This window comes from Athalia rosae, chromosome 1 (genome assembly GCF_917208135.1).
Source record: "Athalia rosae chromosome 1, iyAthRosa1.1, whole genome shotgun sequence".
NCBI lineage: Eukaryota > Metazoa > Arthropoda > Insecta > Hymenoptera > Athaliidae > Athalia > Athalia rosae.
Genome location: NC_064026.1, coordinates 22286323 through 22310777, shown reverse-complemented (window position 1 = coordinate 22310777; position 24455 = coordinate 22286323). Strand labels below are relative to the sequence as shown.

General features: G+C 41.9%; 1 protein-coding gene and 1 long non-coding RNA gene across 5 annotated transcripts in view; both read right to left on the bottom strand.

Annotated features, from left to right (window-relative positions):
- Window positions 1–24455, bottom strand: part of LOC105691325 (fasciclin-3) — a 225933-nt gene that overhangs the window by 27854 nt on the left and 173624 nt on the right. The window lies entirely within an intron of this gene.
- The window catches only part of LOC125501909, a 94660-nt gene continuing 92910 nt past the window's right edge, over window positions 22706–24455 (bottom strand). The window contains exon 5 of the long non-coding RNA XR_007279646.1: window positions 22706–22754. This is a non-coding gene — a long non-coding RNA (uncharacterized LOC125501909). The remainder of the gene's footprint in view (window positions 22755–24455) is intronic.

Sequence of the window (24455 nt, the reverse complement as noted above, 5' to 3'; positions counted from 1 at the left end):
TAGGGGATGATTCACTCACACCTGTAGGAAGAGAGAACATTGGAGAAAGAACAAATGAACACGATCATAGCTGTCCACTTTTGATTATTCTTTTCCAGGCATATTATTATAATCTGTTTCTCCTTTTGTAAAATACGTGTACACACACAAGTACATGTACGTATGTACTGCGTCTACGCGAAAAGTCCCTCTTCATTAAACTTTATCATCTCTCGACGCCATTAAAACACCCGGTAGGTAATACGAGTAAGAAAAACATGGGCTTTCCAGACCCGGTATACACCTCTGCAAACAACAAAAGTTATTCCAGCGTAGAGAATTCTTGGTTCATCTCTTGTGCACCGCTAGTCTTCCGTGCTCTTAACGCCTCGTTCAAGGACGTAGGTATACTGTACTATATATACATACATACATACATATGGATATGTAGGTACGTACCTACATCTTCTCTCTGCCTATTCTAGCTTTATCTTCTTCACTCGCCATTAAACATGAAAATAAAAACAAAAAATATCATACCGTAGTACGATTTGAAATAAGCGACATTCTTCTCGACGTATCTTATTCTAGATCGTTCCGAGCGCGTTAACGTCCCTCTGACGAGATTATTATGACTTCTATTTTCCTAGTTTTCCTTTTCTTCTCTCCTATGCCATTGCATACCCGGTCATTAATCACATAGAAAAATCTTCTTTCTGACCTAACTATATAATAACTTGACAAAACAAATCTTTGCACAAAATAAAATTCTACCTTCTATATGAATCAAACGAGTGCAGCATATTAGTACGAGCGTGAAACTATTTTTCATCCGTATACAAATAAGTCTGTTTGTTCGAGAACTCCAAATAACTGAAAAGGTCCGGTAAATTTGAACTAGAGTTTTGGCGAAATTTTGAAGAGAATCACTTTTGAATTATTTTAATAGGAAAAAAAGAAAATCAATATTCACGTTCTTACAAGTTGCACACTTTTCTGAAGCACGATTTACACTCTTTTTACCATGGCAATTTGATCATTAAATACAAAAAAGTAATCGGAAATGCTGAGCTCTGATCTGGATGGTGGTTACCAGAATGACTGTAGGGTGTGTGGAGTTTATCGAATGGCTCGCACCAACACTTAGCTTTTAATTGGTCGGTGGTTCGGGGACCACAATTGCAGCACCAATTTACTGACCACAATCAAACTTTCGCCATGGATCAAAGTTCAATCCGCAGAGTCCCGGAACGGGAAATCATATAATCGTTGTGTACCCAGCTGCAACTATACGGTTCGAACTTTTGTGCAAAACGATAAAATAATTTTTTGTTACTTCGTCATATCGTTTATTATTATTATTATTATTATTATTATTATTCTTTGTACCAAAGGTCCTGATGTAACTCGAGTCTTTGAACCGTGTACGGTGACTTTCTGTATCGGTTTCGATAAAATTATCGAGGTACATCTGAAGCATATGTTCACCATTACAGAAATTGATTCGAAACGTTCGATTCGGCGATGTGTTCACGTGGGGTGCGGTCCTTAAAAACGCGCAATATTTCTGTTGACAAATGCCCCGCGTTATCTCACACGTGTCACCCGGGGAAGAAACGGGAAGAAGACACTCCTCACTTTCCATCCCTGAAGCCTTTTTTTTGCGCATCGTTCACCGCATAAGATGGGAACTTATTTCAATGCGAATTGAAAGCGGATTTTGGATATCAGCGTCTCGGCTGAATGGAATTACCATAATAAAGAACTGCTCTCTGAGGCGAAGGCAACGAAAAAGAGCGAGAGGGAAAAGTGAAGTATAAGAAAGCAAAAGGGCGGAAGAAGACCAAGATCTGCCGCGGCACGAAACGTCAAACGCATCGGACGAGAGATCTTGGTCTCTGCATAATCGATGCGAAGCTTTTTACTTTCTTCACTATTTCACCCATTTCCGAGGGTTCTCTCGAATAGCTTATCAACGCTCCGAATGAATTATTTAGAGAAATAGACAAAAAGCTGCTTAACGTCAGCAGCAATTCAATTGCACTTCCTCAACTTTTGTTTTTCCCTTTTTCTTTCTTTCTATTACTTTTTTCTTCCTTTTACAGACCACACAACACGCTTTCGTTAGACTCTTCAGCTAAATTCACAACTAAGGTCTGATATATCTATATGGCCCTGCCATTTCCAGTTATGAGTCAGGTGGAGAAAAGTGAGTTCGCGTCACGACTCATGTCCGGCAACTGTGGCGAATGAATTTTTTCCTCTTTCTCCCTCTCACTTTGTTCTCGGTGTAACAATTCGCTTCCTCTCCGAGCTGAGCCGCGTAAAGATTTTATTCGGATTTTATGTACATCGTACATACATCAGCTGGGTATCGAGTAAATATCCTGGTTCAAGCTTTGCGCATAAAACATCCACAGCTTCGAAGCGTAAACTTGTATTCGTAAAATCTTTCGCGTCAAATAGACTTACAATCCGTTTTTTAATCCGTTTTACGAACGGTACCGCGTATTAAGGCCGTTAAGCTCCCTGTTTCCGAGGAATTCATTAATTTCATTACTAAATTGAAAAGAATTACAAGAACCCGCAGTGCTAAATGGGGAAAGTTCTCGGTGCAATGCGTCTAGCGGTGAATGTAATCCTAAGCAGATTCAGTCTTCGCTCCGCATTTTACAGTATACAGCCATCGTTCTAAATATTCGATTTGACGTCATCGCGCCATCGATTCGATCAGTTCACATCAAGCGAACGTGCGCTCTCCGCACAGCGGTAATATAACTGAGCATCCAGTTATTATTGAAATGAGATTTAAATTGCCGAGCTATTTCGGATGGCAAACGGAATGATCTGCCGATTATACGATCGAGTATATTAATTGCTTCGGCGTTGATAATTATCCTCCCCTCATGCGATATCATTGCCAACGACCGAATACGATATCCTCTCACACGTCCAATTCACCTGTATCGAGTGTTACCGCAGTTATACAGAAACTGAGAATATCCGGAAAAATTGTCGATCGGCGACTCGCTTCAGAAACAGACTCGCGGGAATCGGCAAAGTTTTCTAATCAGTTCCAGCGGTTGAAACGGACACCTTTTTCGCACACCTACGTACGATACACGCCTCTGTCATGGTGGCTGTTTCGCGCTGCAGGGTACAGCAAGCTGATAGCCGACGTTAAAATGTGAGATAACTACGTAGCTCGAGTTTACAATGACTCATTAAACGGTACCGGATGGGGCTTTGCGAGAGCGGGATGTTGCCGGCTACCGGGTTGAGCGTGCACCGTCAACGAAATTCGGAACGGGCATTTCAGTTGTTGTCCAAACAAATGTTGCTGCAACGGGGTCGGGGTCGGGGGGGGGGGGGGGTCAGACACAAGATGAAACAAATAACCCTCCCCACTCGTCAACCGAGTACATACCGCGTACCTCTTACTCGACAGGTTGAAGCGTATTTGTTCGGTACACCTGTTTAACTAATCATCGTTTGCGCAGACCTACTTTTTCTTTTTCTTCAATTTCTTTGGAACTGCGATATTCGATTTGTTAAATCTCATAAAATATAAGATGTGAATGTCTCGATTATATATATATAAGTAAAAGAAATAAAGTACAGATAGAGCAAAGAAAGGGACGAATAAATAGGAATAGAAGAGGAGAATGAGGATGGAAAAGAAAATCTTATCTGCCGATAGTAGTATTGGAATCGCGAAGGTGCCACCGTGTAGTACTTCGAAATCTAGGCTACCGTCTACGCGGCGTGCAATTCATCTTTGTCACCTTATTTCTACATTTCCGGCGGTGTACGGGGTGGGTACGGTCGTATACCTATGTGTGGCGCGTTACCCTATCTTCGCACGTCATGTTCTCGCAGTTATCGCGCGCTATATCTGGAGGTTCGACGTTATACCGGGCAAAATTCACGGGGATCTCTTATATGCGAGAATATTCTGTATTATACGGCAGCTACCCCGAACTATAACAAGGTGCAAACAGGCTATCCATACAATACGTGAACCGTACGCCCCTCCACAGGAGTCCCCCCTTTCAGTGTCACCTTCCTCGCACTATCTGTACGTAGAAGTGTATAGAACTAGTGGTTACACGGGAGGAAGGAAACACGTATCGGCAGGCTGAACCGTACGGCGCATCGCACGGTACAGCGGACGCTGTCATCCGCGGTGCGATAATGAGCTACCCCAGAATTGCGAGACTCTGGTATATTTCAACAATCGAGGTAACTGTCAGGTATAAACGGACTGAAATTAGGGTTATTTGATATACCCGCGAACCATTGAACCAATCTCGTAACAAGCTACCGTTAAACTAGGCGACGGGTGTGATCCGCTCCTGCGGGAGCGTTTAAGTGTGTTTAACGTTGGCAAAGGTGTGGAGAGGGTGAGCATGGTCGTGACCCGAACGGGGTACATAGGTATAGAATATGCAGGAAAGCGGTAAGATGTATGTATACCTATGGGGAGATGCTCTGTAAATATGAATCTAATGTATGAAGTCTTATCTGGCGACGCAGTTACCCCTGGAGACTATGGAATTGTGGTGGATGGAATTATCCCTCAAAATGTGGGATAGTATAATTGTGGAAAATTTAATTCGAGTTCGGGTTCATGTTTTGCTTGCGAAGAAGACATCCGTACCGTAATGCGCTTATAATGCGAGAGCTCTTAAGAGGGAAGGGTTTACCCCAACACGTATCCGCGTAGAGATGTTGGATTTTGCTGGATATTTCGTAAAACGTTAATAATTTTTGGGCTGTACCCAGCCGTATTGTGCGGCGTGTATTTTAGACGGAAATGAAATTACGACGCAAAAAATTTAACCTCGCTAGGTTTATCGTCGCTCTTTAACGCGTTCGTTAGGAATTGAGTTCGGAACTCCGGAACGAATGGCGTACAAATAGCTGAGGGTAATATTTTACACGGCTTTTCGGTATAATGTGTAACGAATTTGGATTCCCGTCGGCATTGAATTATGCGCGAAGTTACAACGCTTTGATTTTGGCAAAAGTTGTAAATCGAATAATACAAAAGACGTTTGTGCGACACTCTCCGCGCGTATGTATAAGTATGTATAACTTTACCCCGACGAAACTTGTTCATTAGTTGAACTAACAAAGCGCAATATAATGGAAGAACCGCATTGTTTTCTGAGAAGGATACTTCGAGTCTTCCAAACTCGAGATGCATTTCTCGTTTACTTGTTCGAAAGTTTGAAAGACGTGGAGGACCACGTCAATCTTGCAGAGTGTATATATTATGCTCCTATTTCATTCGTTGGTTCGTTGTAGAGATTGGACGGGGTTTGGAACGTTGGTTCGCGAGCCCAGGTTACTCCTCGCACAATTTTATTGATGGTGAAGTTGAAACTTGTTCCTTTGCATCACCGTTGTCTCGCCACAGCATAATAATTTATACGATATTATATGTAGGTATGTATTCCGTTTCAGATTTTCTTCAAAGTAATTTTCCACCCAACTCTTGCAGAAACTCCTTTGTACGTATAAAATAACATTTTTTAAGTTCAAAATATCCGTTTTCGGAAACTTTTATCCTCTATTTTTCGGCGATTCAACTTTCTCAGCGTGTAGACTATTTGCACCCTGATATTCATAACTCTACGTCTCTCAACGATTGATCAGAATATTTTTTGCTCCAAAAAAGTATCGTTCTCGTGCAAGATTAATTTTCAGACGTGCAAGAGTTCATTGCTTCCGTCTTCGGGATATTCAAAATGGATGATACATTAGGGCTGATCCTACCTAAGCACAAACTATCCGCGAACTTTTCAAGCTGCGATCGCCCACTTGTGTAAATAAGGGTTGCCTTTACTCGTCTGATAAAGTACTCGCTACCTCATACAACAACCTGACCCACAAACCTCCGGTCGCCCAGTTATACGAGTATCACTCCGGGCTATTGGCTATCACGGTTCTCCGCTCGCTACATTCAAGGAACTCCGAGTTGACGCAATGAATTTTATCCTGTGATCAATCTCCGTCTTTGACACACGTGTAGTAACTCTTGTAGGCAAAATAGCAGGTAAAACGATCGGATAAAAATCATATCGAGATTGTACAGTGCCCATCAATTTACGCCCAAGTATAACAAACTGAACAACAAACGTGCGGGAAACGTGTTTATTGACGATCCAGTTTTTTTTTTTTTTTTTTTTTTTAAACAGAATTATTTTATACGCGCAAACCGTTCGAGCGGTCATAATTGTCGCAGAGGTCAAATGAGCGAGCACCGCTAACTGTATGGGGGTGAGGTAGAACTAGCAATCTCATATCCACTCACCTATAATGCCGTTAGCCAGAGAAACAAGATAGATTATGGGTTATTGCGTTGGCAAGATAAGTTTGGACAAAGAGGGGATATAATGAGACCTATTTCGCTTAGACGAAATATATAAAGGATACGTCACGTACCGGTCTTTCAAACGTGGTCATAGTCACTATGTGTCAACGGATTCTCGTAGACAATCACGTTGAATCTCATCTTCCATTATTCCGTTCACCGCACGGGGCGATTACGTTCTTGTTTGCGGGTTTGTTTGTCCGCCGATGTATATATACGCGATAATAGGTGTGTCACACGGTAATTTCCGAGAAGTAATTCTATCCGATGCCATCTTGTGTAGCGGTACAGACACCGCGTAGTCGAGCAAATCGTTGAATCGAATAGTTTCGCTACGTCTGGATGATATCGCAATTCGCAAACATGTCCACCGATCTACGCGGCGAATCCTCGATCGCATACATTGTACAGTGAGCCGTCGTAGCTCACATGCTTTGCAACGACTATGGAGAAGTATGAATTGTAGTTCTATCCATATTCCTACACCTTTGTTTCTGGATTCAATATTATTGTATATTCCGTTCACCGCTGGACGTTGTATCGTAGGGAATAACAATCCACAACAGATCGAGGCCATTCACCACAACTCGCAAGGTTACCAATGCGAGCGCTCACGGATGCTGGGTAAACAAGTTTCCGCGAACAGCTCGGTAACAACTTGAACGATATACTTAATCGTTTTAGCAAAAATCCCTATAATTAAGCCGATGATTTTGCTAAAAAATCTTTTACAAAATCGTAAAAGATGAAATGACTCGATCGATGAGGAAGAAGCTCTTTCGAACAGCTCGACGTCCGAGCTTTTATTTGCGTCCTAACAAAATTCAATGATTACGCAAACAAGATCTACTTTCCGCAAATCGTATATAAGGGGTTGAATGTAATTTCCGAGGGGAATATCCTAGTCGCATTATGCAGCTACAAGATTATCATACGGAGTTAGCTAGCTACTTTTCATACCGCCACCAACGGCAAATTCGTCTCTTTTCCATTCTACTTTTTCTCTGTCATCTGGATTTGCATAGAACCTTTCGAAGACGTCGACGGAACAAATACCTTACATCTAGCAAAAATAGCTTATTAAAGCGGAAACTTTTTCCTCCGTCGTTGCATTGAGAGGGGAATAAATCGCTCCTCAATTCACTGTAGTGAAATGAGCGAACTTCATACTTAAATTTTAAATTTACGTCATTCCAGGAAGGGTGGAAAATTTTTCTGCAAGAGTCGGACGATAAGAGCATTTCATAGATAGTTACAAAAGAACGGAGAACAGAGAGAAAAAAACTCGCGGGATTGACCGATCTCTCCTAACATTTGAATTTCACGTTGTTCTGCTCTAAACGCCCTACACTGGGCCTGGATTGACGTCAATAAATGTGACAAGTATTGAGACTTTCAAAAGTTCACCATTCCACGACACACGTCGCATGGAATTTCCGCGACCAAAGTCGACTCAAACTTTTGATGCAAGTAGACACAGAGACTCTCAGCTTTCAAAAACTTGCGGTCTGTTTTGTAACGCATACTGACTTTTCCGCCAGCGCTACGGCTTAGCTGAAACTTTTCTGGGACCGCTAGCCGAGTCGATGTCGGTTTCCCATTTCTTGTCATATTTCAGTGCATCACGTCGCGCTGGATAAAAAGATACAAATGTCAAGATCTCGACTGCAGTATGTAATCCCCCTTACACGATGTACATATGTGTATAATATAAAGTATAAACTTCCGCATCGGATAAACCTTATACGGTGACGTTAAATTCTCAAATCGATGTATATGCTTCGAGTTTTACAATTGCTATTACATAGATATGAACGGTCTTCTCATTGAACGGTTAAAGGTGAAGCTCGTTAAATTAAGCGATCATATTTTAATTAAAATCACGGAGACGCCCTCCTCGCCTAGACGAAGTCCAGATCCTCTTGCTTTCATCGAGATTTGATGGGGCAATATATTGCACGAATGCGAAGCTCCTACTCTGAAACTGAGGCGATTAAATATCGCATATCAGTTAAAAGCCACATTAAATTAGGCGCATTTTAATGTGCACTGATACTTCGCCAGGTGTTATCCTCCTGCACTTACGACACCCGCAATTCTTGTCGGCTGGATAGGTACCGAGGTGCAATACCCATGTGCATATGCACTGCACTTTGAAAATGTTTTTTATAATTTACATTTAATGCCACTTACGAACGTAGAACGGTTTGGGCTAAGTATCAGCCACAGATGGCCCTAATTACCTGAAACGAAAAACGAAGCGTACTGCTTAGTTACGTAACTATACACACCTACGGGTTTTTAATTGAAAATTCACACAGCTTGCATTAGGTCGAGATTTACTTTCTGCTTCAGCATTCACCACTACCATAATCGTTCTTAGTAATTTGCAATTCTCTGGTTGAATAATTTACGCCTACGTGACAATAGGTATTCGTTCGCCTTTCAAATGAAAATTGACGTTGGAATAACCAAATTTGAAAAAACCTCGCTAGCGTATTTCTTCACCTGTTTTCCGCATGGTTTCCGTGATACGCAGTCTGTCACTCATTGTTATGAATGGTATACCTATACGCGTGCTTTTAGCGGCCAAACTGATCTGTCATTGCGTCACACGATGAAAAATATTGATGTACCTGCATGTACTTTTGAACGCGGATATATTTATCGAAGCTAAAAATACTCCTCACATAGTAAGTGAGCGATTACAATTCTCCATCGTTCGAACCGTCCAATCAGAATTATTCATTCGGCGATTACGTCGAGGGTTGGCGAGCGACGTGGGGGCTCCTTCGTTCTGAGAAACGTGAAAAAGCTGTGGAAATTTCTACTCGACATTATAATTTCTCGCAACTCAAGCCCCATCGTACGTTTTCATTAATAACCGCTGAACGCCAACGTGGAAAATTCAAGCTCGCGTTGCAATACGATGTGCAGTCACGCGAGCGATGCTGACAAATGGGTTAAAAAATCTGAACGCAAACGCCACCAATCACTCTAAGCTCTGATGTTTTCAAACCGACTACTGGGCGAAACGTACTCGGTTTTATAGTGGAATTCAAAAACCGGACACTTTAAAATCAGCCGATTGCAGTTATAATTAAAGAGAATTTAATCGCGGAACTATAACGCGCTTTGAGGATTCTAACAGCTGTTAGTGCAACATCGAATAATAAGGGGTCTGTTGATTAAAGCGTACTTGAACTTTTGAGTTACGGTCCGTAGCGAGTGGCGTAATTATTAACTGCTATAAAATCATAATGCCTAAATTTGATGAATTCATAAAGTCTCCTCTCAAAGTTTTATTTAGTCCCGGGGCTGGAGGATTTCCAAGGGATGTTGAACAAGAGTAATTAAAGGTAAAAGCGTCCATATAACTCGAACTGTAAAAATTAAGACTTTCTTCAGACGCATGTAGATTATCACACCGGTAATACTTCAAGGTTTTTTTTTTTTTTTTTATACCTAAATAAAAGGACAGCCGTATTTGATAAGCAAATAAATTGGAAAATTGTTAAACACACATCAGCCAAATTTCGATTGTTTGAATTTCATTGTGAACTTCAAACGCTCACGGTAACAATTATTATATCGAATGACAGGCGTGCGTAAACACGAACTTGTTGCTACTGTTAATAATTTGATTGGAATTGAAGTTGTTCAACGGAACAAAACGCCCGAGGGAAACGATGAAAATTAGTTAAAAGCTGATTGTGATATTTGAAGGATGCTATTTATTAACGCGATTCTGTGATGTGAGAATATATTTTCGTTCGACAGCGACAAAAAGGTTCACGTGGGTAACTTATGGCGGTAACACAAAAATATCGTATACACTCGACAACTTCGCTCTAATTACGCGACTGTCAAGTCTTTCGCAAGTAATACCAATTATTATTCTTAATTTCAAGCATCAGCTGGCCGGCGATTTTCTGGTGTGTCTATGAAGTCAGGTAGCCTCTCATCGCTAAAAATGTAACCTCACGCGTCATAACGGAAAAACCAAAAATATGGCACACATTTCAATTAGCTATTAATTTTCGGCCAAAGTTTCAAAATATGTCAGTCCAAAAATTCCGGCAAAATTGTTGTAACTCGTATTTTTACGCAGACAAAATAAGGTCCATAACTAAAAATGTCGAAGTTATCTTCTGAATCTGTTGAACTGGAGCGCATAAACGGTCCTGAATAAAGAGCGTACAATTCTTTTTCGACACAATATCACCGATATTACCTCCACAAACGGCGCACAAAAAGCTCGCGTCTGTCTGGTAGCTGAAAATTAATTTATAAAAGGTAAACGAATGGCAGCTACACCTTTCGTGATTTTTTTTGGTTTCTCAGAACCGGGTAACATAATCTTGAGTGTGCGAAGAATCTTTGATAATTTACCCAATTTCTGAAAACAAATACATTTGTTTGAACAATTTTTCCTCTCCTTTTATTAAATTTCATTCTTTGAAGGAAAAATAATCAGCCAAGGCTTAATTGGAACCCTGGGTATACTCGGTATGAAATATTATTTGACATGAATTCGCTATAGGTGGAAACCACTCTTGTTAACTGGATCACTTAAGCTGTTAAACTCTTGGGAATTCACGAGTCCGCGGGCGTTCAATTAGAAAGACTGTTAGAGGATCCTAATTATTATGTAAACACGTAAGCTAATTATCACGAACGACAAGCCCGATAGTGTATGAGGAGTAATTTACTCTCGCCAGAAATACTCCTATAATTCTACAAAAAATTACCTTCCACGAGGTGATGATAAGTATTTTTTACAAAATATTCTTCGAGCTTATCCCAAATAGTGTCTACATAGGTATACCTATATATGCATATATATTCATGAAAACAAATATGTATGCTCTGGATATTAACCATAATGATAGTCGTCATACATCCGGCAACGTGTTATTTGCACAAATAAATTGAGTATCGATGTCGCGTGCACCGAGTATTGGTTGGTTGGTAGATATAAGTCACCTAATTAAGTATTTGGCTCGACGAGTTACCTGCATGCAACCGACCCATGAGCTTTGCAAGAGCGATGAAAAGCAAGCGATATGGAAAACGCGATTGGGTTGGGGAAACGCTGATGTGTGTAGGTGCAGTTCCCTGGGAAATTGAAATGTCGCGTTGTAACAGTCGTGTACTATACATATGTGTGGCACATAAAATCTCAAGGGAAATCCGCACTCGGTGGTCAGCGTACCACGTTTATCCATTCGTTTACCATTCGCCATATAAGGTGATTTCATTGCGGAGGTAGTAAGGGTTGGATATAGGTTCGCGTTATTGTGCCGAGATGACGAGACTCGAATGCCTTCCGAACCATATATAGTTAGTTCAAGGACTTGTAATCCGATTCTTGATTTCCAGCTATGACTACCTCGATCTTTGGACATCTTTCGCCCGGATTTGGGCTCAAGTTCGCTGGAGCAAATGTCAAAGTCAACCCGATCTCAGTGTTGACTCGATTTGCTGGATTTTCTGAAACGTGAAATTCACTTTATAGAGGTAGGTATACTATTCGACGGAGGCAGTTCCTACGCTGGCGTCGCTTTCTTCCTCGTCGTCTAGTAGATTGAAGGTGGCACAAAGGAGCGTTATGTCACGTCTTTCTTAAGTAGCGTGAAATTATTCCACACGTCACATCCTCCTCCCTCATCCCTCGAATGCGTATAAGTGGGAATCTAATACCCGGGCCGTTAGCTTTTGCATAAAAATATCTTTAATGAAGCGGCACCTTCGCTATATTTTAAAATTAGCAAACCCAACCCACAACACATACTAAGCCCTGTCTTGTTTTCACCTGACAATTTTAACCTCCCCTATTAAACTGGTAGACCAGCACATGTATCACAACGCATACTAATGACTCTGGTATCCCTTCGGACGTTTACGTGAATTTCTACGAGTTTCGTTCGCCCTCTTTTCACGCGATCATCAAACGGTGTGACTTTTCATTTCAATTTCTTCATTATTTCCAGCTCGTTCGGTTCAGGTTGGACTAGAATTACATTCGCCGTCGAGCTCCGAGCACTCGTGAGACTCTGAGTCGGCTTTCAGGCTTCTCATAAATAACGAAAACGAAACGACTAAACGGGAAAGCGAAGTAACCCAATTTGAGGATGCAAAGTAGGGAAGAAATATAGGGATACAGAGAAATTGCTGTACCCGGGTGTACGATGCCGAGCGGATTCAGACACTACTCGTTTCTTAAGGGTCGGCTCAATGAAACAGATCCACGCAACGTCGGTGAACTGATCCCATATACGACTTCAACCCTTGGTCGTTACTCTCCTTCGATTTTCGGTAAGCCTATCTTACACAGCCCGTTGACCCATCCGCGAGTGAAAAAAAAAAACTACTTCGTCTCGTTTCGGGTCAATATTCCATGTTCTCAAGGGTATACCCAATATTTTAAAGTATCTTCAGTCCCTCCCCGATACGGAGCAAGAAGAGGGTGAGGAGGCAGGACTCGGTGGTAGACTGCAAGGAAATCGAAGGGTGCACCGAAAAATTCGTACGAAAAGTTCGAAGCGATTGCTTTCGTAGCAACTATGAAAAGCTCTTTTCATGTCGTAATGAAAATCAAGTTTTCCATCAGCCCTTCATTACGATACTATAAGTGGTTAAAATCCTTGGACTAAGTGAGCGCACCGCCAAAGTCCATATAACTCTGTACCGTCTCTTTGTGGCACGTTCGTACAGCCGTCTCCATGTCACAGAGTTTAGTAGCTGACTTGAAGTTAATTAGAAGCGTAGGTTGTTTTATCATACCGGTAGGAGTTTGAAGTTTATTAATTATTTTTAAACCCTGCGGTACAGTTCGCTCTTTTTTTTGTTAAAGTTATGTGCGTCGGAGCGAGAACTTCCTTCCTATCCTGTTGCGTTGTAACTTTGACACAACCGATACGGTCCCACATGCACAGGTAACGCAAGTTTTAACCAGATGCGTCGGGTTCAAATGAGACGATAATTTCCCCGTGACAGAGTTTGCGATGGCTAGTGCTTCTACTTTTCGTTGGCAATAACTTCACCGTTATACGACTTGGCAGCTGTACCGTGACAAGTAGTAGTTTCTTCTCGTCTTCAGGCCTAAGAATTCAACGGTCCAAAAGAGTCACAGTCCTCTTCTACCTTCCGTAAAAGGGTCCACATTTTACGATAAGGAAAAGTTTTCTCCAAATTTTCCTGATAACACCGCACGGCGTTGCTACCTTCACCTCTGTTACATTCGTGACCCAAGTCACCGGGGGGCTTTCCTTTATTGCGCTCTTTACTTTTCGCTTTTCCCTGCTGCAGGATCTTTGTGCCTCTTACACGCGAAAATTTATTTCATTTCAGCAAAAAGGTCTGAAATGAAACTTTACCGCGATGCAAGTAACCTACCGTCATGAATCAGATAGTGATCAGTAGCCTCCCGAGCTCGAAAAAGCGAAGACCTATCCCAGTTCGCAACGTGTTCCTCGTCATCATTATTCAAGCTGAATTCTTCTGTTGGTTCATTAATTCGATTCAGTATTTGAAGAAAAGTTGTTTCTCCAGCGATAATGCAAAACAAGAAACTTATCTGCGAATAGACTCAACGCGGAGCAATTACCGACATTTTGGATGCTATGAGTATTGGATTTTTTCGGGCGAAAAAGGGCTTTCGATGTTTTCCGCACATGATTTTGCCTCGCAATCACGTTTACATAGCCATGTGGTCCAGAACCCATGTAGTGTTATAGCTACCCTTTATAGTGTTTCTCTTTCTGCTTCCCTACTTTTCTGTTTTCCGTTATTCCATGCCACGCACCCCCAGGAAGGGAACAGAAAAAAAAAATAAAGAAAAAATATTACGGAAAATGGTTTCAGTATGATCGCAGGCCGCGAAAGCTCTTTCTTTTTATCACGTTCGTAAGGTTTTAACGATGAAACAGAAATTATAATACATATAACTACGTTGAAATATAAACAAAATTCGACGCGAAGTAGCGGAAAATGATTTTTCAAATTTCTGGCAATAAATACATGCTCATAAAAACTTTATCGTATCGCTGATGAGTTTTGGTAAAATGGAAAAAAGGTTTCATCAGACTTAGGTTTACGTCGAGTTTGAGGATGAATCGCTGATATATTATAGGGCTAAATATAGACACCTAAAGTGTAAAAGTTGAGGGCGACGAAGAGGTGTTCTCCAATTTTACTTCTTGATACGCGATCACCGTTCTTCTTCATTCTTTCGACTCATCTCGAAACCTTTCACTCGGTCCATTGATCCGCCCCCTCGGGTCTCGTTTCGGGCCGCACTTCGGATCGTTGACCAATTTCGAGTGACCCGGGGCTTGCCTTTGTTTCTGCCACCCCAAGGTTAAGCTTAATTGCTTTGCCTTCGCATTGGCAGCTCCCACTTTATTACACAGCTGAAATACACCTTATTAACAAACCCCTATAAAACAGCGAACATCGGCTTCCGCGTCAATTTTTCGAATTGTTTTTCTACAGGTTCTTTATTTTTCGTGCCTTGCAGATGGGAATTTCCAATTAGAAAAACCTCTTTATGGATCACGGGCGCATAAACTCGTAAGAAAAATTATAGTTTCATTATCAAAAATATCGTTACCAGAATAGATCCGTTCACACTGAAGGACGTGGAGCAAATATTATTTATGTGTACGTGTCAACGAATGTCAAATTTGCGGTTCGTTGAGTGGATATAACCCGATAGTGGGCTCACGCATTTTACGTTGATTACATATAACCGTGTTGCAATAATACTGATAACCGTGCGTCATACGGCCGGCCACATGCATGTATGCATGTGATAAATAAATATTTCTCATCGATATTTGGACGGGTGCGTAAATGCGATGTTGCTTTTTACACTCAAACTGTTGCAGAGACGGCGTGTTACGGTGGGTCGATGGTAGTTATCGGCATTGGTATACAGCTAGCGGCTACTAGTTGCCAAGGGCCAAAAGTTTAATAAAATAAACGAAATCCCACCGGTTTCAACGGATGCATGATCACTACGTGACTAGCATGTTAATCGTCGACATACCTGCCCCCTCGCCATTGGTTATCTACCGCGCCTCCTCATTTGCAGCAGGAGTAGCAGCGGTGGGAATGGACAGTAACAGAATTTCCATATTAACGTGTCAATCGATGGATTTGCCGTCCTAATTACGCGACATTGATGAAACTGGTGCTTTTCAGAATTTAAACGCGCTTTTCACGCTCACAAGGCGAAATGACAGGAGCAGAGGTGGCCCGTGGCGTGCGAATTTGATGATTATTTTCCCAAATCATATATCCAAAACCATAGCAGTAACTGTATGCTGTATGTATATGCGGTAGTAAATTTTATCGGCAGTTGTCTGCCCACTTCCGTACCTAGTGCGTGGCTAATAACAATTTCGTTTGTTCGAGGCTTTAAAACGCCATTTCACCGATTCAATTTAGAGAGATCGTATAAACTTTTCATAAATTTTCGAGATTGAGTTAGCGGAGTTATAGTCGTGGATGGTTCGCTGGGTGAATATCTGAAGATTGCCTGCTATATCTTCACACGTTAACTGGTAACATCGAAAAAGATGGATGGTAATATACCATTCTGAATAGATCATCAGCTTCGAACATATAAATGGCTTCAAATGGCCACCGCAGATGAGCTTCAGTCTCCCACGTGTGTCGTTTGACCCATATTATCTCTCGTTGACTAAAACGTAGATGACACGGTTTCACATCAATTTTCGTAATTTAGTATGAATTTTTTACTCCTCCAAAGCATTAAAGACAGTGAACATTCTATTCTCTATGCTTTTTTTTCCGTTAAAAGAAGTAAAATTATTCGTTTCTGAATCGTTGACGGTATGTCGGGTGGTATGTTCTAGAGCGCACCGTTGAATGTGGGAAACGATTCAACTATTCAACCGGTATTTGGGTCGAAAATGATGTTGAAATTCAACCGTACTCAGGAAGGTTCTTTTCCTAAGGCAAACAATCAACGGTGCGTAATTTGGGGTGGATTATTTCCGAAGGGATTGGCGAAGGGAAGATACGGGGGAAGGAATAAATCAAATTTACATCCGAGGGCTGATCACTTTTTATATCTACTCGGCTTCCAGCACCACTCGGTTCGGCCAAAGTTCATGGCATTTGCAAATATATCAAGGGATGGTACGAGTGGCGCCGGTGAACTGAAAGAGGTGAAAATTTCACCGAGCTTTTTTCCCTCACCCATCCTCATCCGCTACCTTTTCTTCTCTTCGAGAGCGTCGAGTATGAATATTTTTTGTTGAACATGAACTTGAAAGCTCTCTTCATTCTTTCGATCCCTTTTCCTATTTTCCTACTCCTCTCCTCTGCCATATCATAAGCAAAAATGTTGACGCTAAGATGAAGCGCTCCTCCAATAACTGTTCTGGTTGAGCATTCATACAACCATAGATGCGTACGCGCACCTAATTCTAGCCCAACAATTGTAATTGCGTTGAAAAGCGTTTTTTCTGACTGTTATTATTACTTACCACTCCGGAATTTTATACATTAATCCGATATAACATGAAACAATTCATTTGGAAAAAAGGCGAACACTATTTAGGAAGCAGCATTACGACGTGTAATATACGACGCACATCGGACGGTCGAGAATATCGCCAATTAGACGCCTTGAATCTACACGTTTCTAGTGAATTTCAATAATCCGTCGGGGGTTGGAAGTGATCTAGAAGAGTCATATTACGATCTCTTGACCAATCCAGAGGCATTCGACCTCATTAAGAGGATTAAGTTGCCTCGAGCTACTTTTCGGAGGGTCCGCTCTCTCAGCGCTCGACGCCTGGACAGAACCGACAAACGGACAAATGTGCGGAAAGAAAATTGAACAGACAAACAGACGGACGACCAGATAACGGGCGCACAAGGGGGCCCGACGTCAAATCCAAGGTCGACCCATTTCATTCAGGTGACATAGATGGCGAAAAGCTTTTCACGCGTTGTATTATAATTCATCTTTGAGAAGGATTCCATACAGCGGTCGGATGAATTTATAAATTAAAACGGAATCACTCAACAATTTAACTTTTCGGTTCACATCACCGATATACCTGCTGGTATAGTATGGCTTTGTATATACATACATATATATACCGACTACGGCTACAGTCTGTAACTCCGATGTATACCTAGTAAATTAGGGGAGACGGTGGACACTGGCCTGCACAGTGTCCCGAACGCCAGCACACCATAGATTCAATGAGGTGCGTAGTCCGATGGTACGGGAAGAGTAGTCTGTTCGCATCAGAGCACTCGGTTAGACGTATTATGCCAAGTATACACACGATGTCCAATATACAATAAGTACGTGTGAGTCCCCATGTCGGTACTAAGCATTACACTACATAACAGAAACACGTGTAGATCAGTAATTCGACTGCACGCAGCTTTCATCAAAGACAACAACTCGTAGACTCTGCAGCCGGGATGACAAACCCCACGTCTGTAGTGAAGGTGTCGAATAATCACAGTCGAAGCCAACTTGTAATCAAGTCGCTTCGATGGCGTAATATTTCGAGATCCACGGGTGCGGTGATCGATGAAACCGAAATTATCATATAGATATAACGAATTCAAGCTTATAGCTATTTTCTGATTTATTTATAATTCGATTCCAGCTATAACTCAGCGTCAGATCCGAGGATTGAAAGCTGCTCAGGTATCCAAATGATTGGAGTGAGGTACGTTTGGACAGAAATCGTTTGGACAGAATTCGTTTCTACAGAGAAAATTTGCCCATGGTTCGTTTGGACAGAGGAAATTTCGACTTAGGTTCGTTTGGACAGAAACTCATTTCTACAGCGAAAATGGATTCTGTCCAAACGTACCTAAGTCGGTTCGTTTGGACAGAATTCGTTTTAGCTGCCCAAATCACATTCTGTCCAAACGAACCCACTTAGGTTCGTTTGGACAGAATCCATTTTCGCTGTAGAAATGAGTTTCTGTCCAAACGAACCGACTTAGGTACGTTTGGACAGAAACTGATTTCTGCAGTATAAACGGATTCTGTCCAAACGAACCGACGTAGGTACGTTTGGACAGAATATGATCTTTCTGTACAAATGCAGCGAAAACGGATTCTGTTCAAACGAACCTAATTCGATCGGTAGAAAATAAACTAATCTAACCCATGTCAGCGTATATAGGCAGAATCCGTTTTCGTTGCATTTATATAGAAAGATCAGATTCTGTCAAAACGAACCTAATTCGATCGACAGAAAATAAACTAATCTAACCCATGTCAGTGTATTTGGGCAGAATTCGTTTTCGCTGCCCAAATCATATTCTGTCCAAACGTACCTAAGTCGGTTCGTTTGGACAGAATTCATTTTTGCCACCCAAATCATATTCTGTCCAAACGAACCTAAGCCGGTTCGTTTGGACAGAAACTCATTTCTACAGCGAAAATGGATTCTGTCCAAACGAACCTAAGTGGGTTCGTTTGGACAGAATGTGATTTGGGCAGCTAAAACGAATTCTGTCCAAACGAACCGACTTAGGTACGTTTGGACAGAATCCATTTTCGCTGTAGAAATGAGTTTCTGTCCAAACGAACCTAAGTCGAAATTTCCTCTGTCCAAACGAACCATGGGCAAATTTTCTCTGTAGAAACGAATTCTGTCCAAACGATTTCTGTCCAAACGTACCTCACTCATTCATATAGATCCCATAAATCTACGTGGCAATGTAATAATTTTCAGAAGCGAGGAATTACACGTGGTTCGCTGCCAAGGAAAATCGTTATGGTTCCGATATTGGATTTAAGTGTTTGCGTATTATATGTTCATAGTCCTCTGTGCCAAACACGTTCTCTGAGCTGCTGCACAGCCCCCGTAGTAGTACGACGGGTTACACCCCTTTCCCATACGATCTCTAGACGGCCGGGTAAATTAATAGTGCGTGGAGATAGGAGAGCTATTATCAACTAAGCTCCATAAACTGAGTCTCGAATATGCATGAGAAGGTGTGGTTTCGGCGAACGACGTGTTTCCAGCCGAGATTTCGCGAACACGAATCAGAGAATTGCGTCCGCAGGTCGTATTGTGCATTTGCAAAGCAAAACACCATTGAAATATCTCCACATAGAAGTCGCACGCAGTCATAGCGTGAACGCGTTACTACGCGATTTTCATTCCCACATGGGTAAGAAGAGACTGTAACGTTATTGAAAAATATCTGTTACTCGGGATAATTCCAGGTCGTACGTTACGGCGGGTTTGCTCAGAAAAATTCGTCGACAAAACAAAATTTTTACCACCAGTCTGACTTTACGGTAACAAAAACCGCGTGCGGTGACGGAAGTTAAGAATGGACGTAGTAATTTTGCGCAATTCTTCAAGCTGTTTAAGCGGACATTATTCATTTTTTTTTTTTTTTTCGTTTTGTTTTCCTAACGCGTTGAATACATGAAAGAAAATGCGGAGGTCCAACGGACGAGAGACTGTACAGTCGCGGTTGAATGCGATGCAATTTATTTGGGTTAGAAGTTGATGAGTCTGTCTAATGAATACAAAGGCGCTGAAGCATGTGTCGCTATTTATCAGGACGAGACAAAAAAAAAAACAAACAAAAAGCGAGAGTAAAAGTAAGAGTGAAGGAAGAGCAGGTGGAGGGCGGCGTTGAGGTTGAATTAGAGAAAGAAATATCTACTCCAAAATTGGCTGTCTGCGGGACAGCTGAATTTGTGAGACAACTTAGTTAACGAAATCGAGTTGCTGCTGTAGAGCTCTTTTTAATATGAGTCTTAGCGTCGATCTTGGAGTAGCAAAAAAGCAAGAAAAAAAGAAAAGACATTTATATTATACATCCTACACTTGATCCTTGATAAAGATAAACTTGACTTACATATTTTGGTCGGGGGTCTAGTTTTATCAGCAAAAAAGTAACAATGAGTCGAAATGACAGAAGTAGAGCAGAATTCATTCTACCTCGAACACTATCCCGCTCAACGACTATACTGAATTTCATTTTTGACAGCCCCCGAACGGGGAGCTACATTGTCGTGGCGACGAGGTATTCAAATGTTACGACCTAAGTATATATACGACCTATAATTATTCTATGGCTCGTGATATCTGCGAGAGTATGATCGACACGCACCAGTGTTGATACTTTGAGCGGCATCGGTATTGTTGGATCGGTAAAGGACTTTCGAACACTGATCGTTCTTGATGAATCGGATTATCTGATATACCGCTTACGGGCACTTTGACGTTAACCCGATCCGAAAAGGTTCTCTAAACTCTCGAGGGAAAAAAAATCTTCTCCTGAACCTATTCGTCGGCATCGCAACAAATTTTTGTTCTTGAAAACCAACCGAACTAAGAATCGCAAAGCCAAACCCTTTGAAAGAACTAGGGAGAAATAAGGATAGTGAAAGGAATTAGAGCCGCAAAAGAAATCCTGAACTCAAACGATAATACGCGAAGTTCTAAAAGCACCGTTTCAACTGAAAAAACGGTAACTGTATTTCTCTCTATTTGCCTTACGAACCCTCTTTGTTCATCATCAACGCGCAGTCGTCGAGCATTCAAGTTTCTGCAGGTGTGAAACTTTTGCGGGTTACTCACGTTTTCGGTTAAGCTCTATAGCGCGATCCCGGTGAAAACCGAGACTGGATACATCGCCTGTACTCCCAGAATCGAGAAACTCTATGGATGGTGCGTATCCGACCCCGAGATCGAAGGTGGCAGGTTATAGAGGTCAGAGTAGGGCGATGTTGATCGATTCGGTCAGGGTGACGAAGGGTTATACCGTCGGCACGTGACACTGCTGATAACGTGATGGAACGCATGTTGAAATAGCAGTTTTTGACTAAGGACTAAATTTGTATCCACGCTATTACTACGCGGTAGACCTTCGCCAGATCCGAACGCAATTTATAGATTTACCTCCGCGTTGTGAAAGACAAAACGTTGAGAACCATCTACAGTGGGACGAATGTGATTTGGCTGATCAAGTTATATGCGATACGCGAACGGAAACCGGCAAAACGAAAGCCAAATAATGCACGCCCGTAGGTTTAGTTTCATTTCTCAAATTCTACTATCTACTGCGTCGAATCCATTCAGACGAACCTTTTGAAAGTCACTTCTATGTATGTGGATTTTTCACTTCACCGGAAGTGGACCATTCACGGTCAGCGCACTTGTACAATTGAGGTTCCACATTTTTATCCCAACCTATTCATGAACTTCCATGAAAAAAAAAACACGAAGAAAAATTAGGACATAGATATACGTATAGGTGCGATCCTGAGGGAACCGAACGGTATACGTTATCGACAGAGACAGAGTAAATTGACTTCCTTTCAAATACTATCTCTCGATTGTTTCAGTCAAGTAACAACGAGATTCGGCAAGGCAATTCGTTAAAACTACACGGAAGTTCATACCGATTCAGGGTCTTCGTGATTGTTGGAAACTATCGAAAAACAATCTAACGAATAGTTGAGGATCCGATGCAGATGGAAACTGAAGTAGTCGTGTTGCAATTCGGGCAACGTGATAGAGAATCTCATGGCAGTGTGCCCTCGTTATGTAACCGTTGCCCACAGTATCGATCCAAGTTAGTAATCAGTTGGCTGGTAATTTTGAAGAAGACCAAAATCTACTGAAGTTCAGCAAGGTCACGAGTCTATTAGTCAGGTATATCCTCGTTAACCCTGATCTTGTGGCACCCGGCTACACCGAGAAGGTGAATTTTGTCACCAATTATTCGTGGACAAGAAAACTAGGCGTGTCACAGCGTCGAAGCAGAGAAAACAAGCCCAGGTCGTAACGGGTCTTGCGTGTAGTTTATCCGTCCGGCTTTCCCCTCTTTCCCGGGGGATAGGTGTGTCCGGAATAGCTTTCCTATTTTCCTCTTCACCTCTAAGGTCGTCCGTATATCTGATGGCGTACGCCGGGTAGCTTGCAGCTGTCTCGAGCTGACCACACCGTCATTTGTCTAGATCACTCTTCTTCCACGTTCTCGTACATCCCTATACCTGGAAAGACGCTTCCACCCCCTCGTCACTTTCCTTTTCGTCATTTTGGAGCTTTCCCTTCTCGTTTGCCATGGGTGTCATAGAATGGCGCTAAAGTCACGACGATATATCAATAGTTTGCGTGCCTAAATTTTATAAACTGGAAATGCGAAAGAGTCCGCAATACTATGTGCGTACATACACGTATGTATGCCTGCTTTTCGGAACTAACGAGGCGCAAGCCCAACGTTCAAAAATATCGCTCGGTATTTGATACAAATTTTTTTCTCAGACTACCGAAGTCATTGTTCATCAATTACTTACTCGTCGTTTCGAGGGCAGGTTGCGATGATATGTCATTGACTGTGGAAACATTCTCACCTGTAACAAACAAACAAAAAAATGGTCAAAACTTATTCGAAGCGTGCAGAAAGACTTGCCGCACGGGTGACGCGACAGAATTCGTTTTAATCTGGCATTACGCTAATAACGAGCGGATGCGTAACACATAATCCTCTTTTTGCTCGTCAACCTGGTGTCTAGAGATCTATCCAAACGGATAGCGACTGCTTTGTTGGTAAATAGCTTGACCTGAGTTTACCCTGACAACTTAGTTTCGCAATGCATCGTGAAGGTCAAAATATTTGAATGCTCTCCAGGGACTTGTTGCCATTTATGCTTTTACACGCACGTAGCTATACATGCAGCGAATTTACGATGTTAGACAAAGTTTTAATCGTGAAGCGAAGTTGTCAAGCAGGGCATATAATCGGTTTTTCGCTGCTGCAGTAATTTGGATTATTACAAAACGACCGATAAAGCGATAAGAATAACAGAGAGGGACAGAGTTACTTTTGTATTCAAGGGGCTGCGAAAGAGGGGGGAAAAAAATTATTTTTGAGTCGTTGGTGAAAATTAAACCAGTAGCAGAGTTGGGTTACGAGCGCATGTATCCATTCGAAGGTAGGAATGTGAGGTATATAAGGTATAGGAGTCTATGGCAAGCATTCAAATAAAGCAGCTAGGCGCCTGGCTCGTGGCTCCTCGTAACCCTCTAAGAATACTTCCGGGCGGGTCATAAATTCCATCGGGTGACGTTTCTTTGCTTTGCTTTTCAGCCCTAGACGAACTCCTGCCTCCGCCTTCGAGATATTCGTTTCCCGCCCCCTCGGCACCTTATATTATATTCCTTTCCAGCTCAGTTTCTTTTCCGCCCCCACATCTCTCCATCACCTAGACGAAGAGAATTGTTTATTTTTTCTTGCAACTTCTTTCTCCTCTGTTTACGCATTGAATTAACTCGGGTGGTTTACGAGTGAGCTACCCTCACTACCCTCCGGACTGCCCACCTCCTTTCCAACTGAATAAATTTACTTTTGTGAAGCGAGGCGGCACGCCGCCCACGACCTACCAACGTTTACCACGATCCACGTTTACCACTGACTGCAACAGCCAGGGAAACAAATGTTACCCATCCGTTAAACACCTTCAGTCCCACAAATTTCGTTCGCCATTTATTTTTTTACACTCAAAGCCAACCGTGGCTTTATGTTTTAACTATTACTAATGACCCGAATGGTCTCCTTGCTTCGAGGGTAACGAAAAATAAAAATTCAGATTCCACTTCGTAGATACGAGGAGTACGGAGGACTTTGATTATCCATCATTATTCATAATATGCGGATGCTGCGGATTCTAACGGCTACGCTACAACGAAGACTCTTGGCCTTTCATTTTAATTGTAACTCAAGATTAAAAAAAGCTATTTTCATACTACATTTTTTTCTTGGAATAAGGAGAACGCGGAGGAACATCAGATTTTTCATATCAAGGGCGAGCTTTCTATAGTGCTGAGGTAGAATAATGCATATTTATATCTTTCGAATAACTAAATTGCCCATACAGTAGCAGCGGGGAATGCAGATGTGAACGATGAGGGCGTAAATTTTTTATAAACTCGTGGATAATTGGCAGAAAGAACAATTTTCATACAAATGAAACACCGAGAGGCACCGAGGTGCAATTGTGAAACGAAAAAGTACACGTTACGGAGCATTTCATATATCGTTTGATGATCAATCG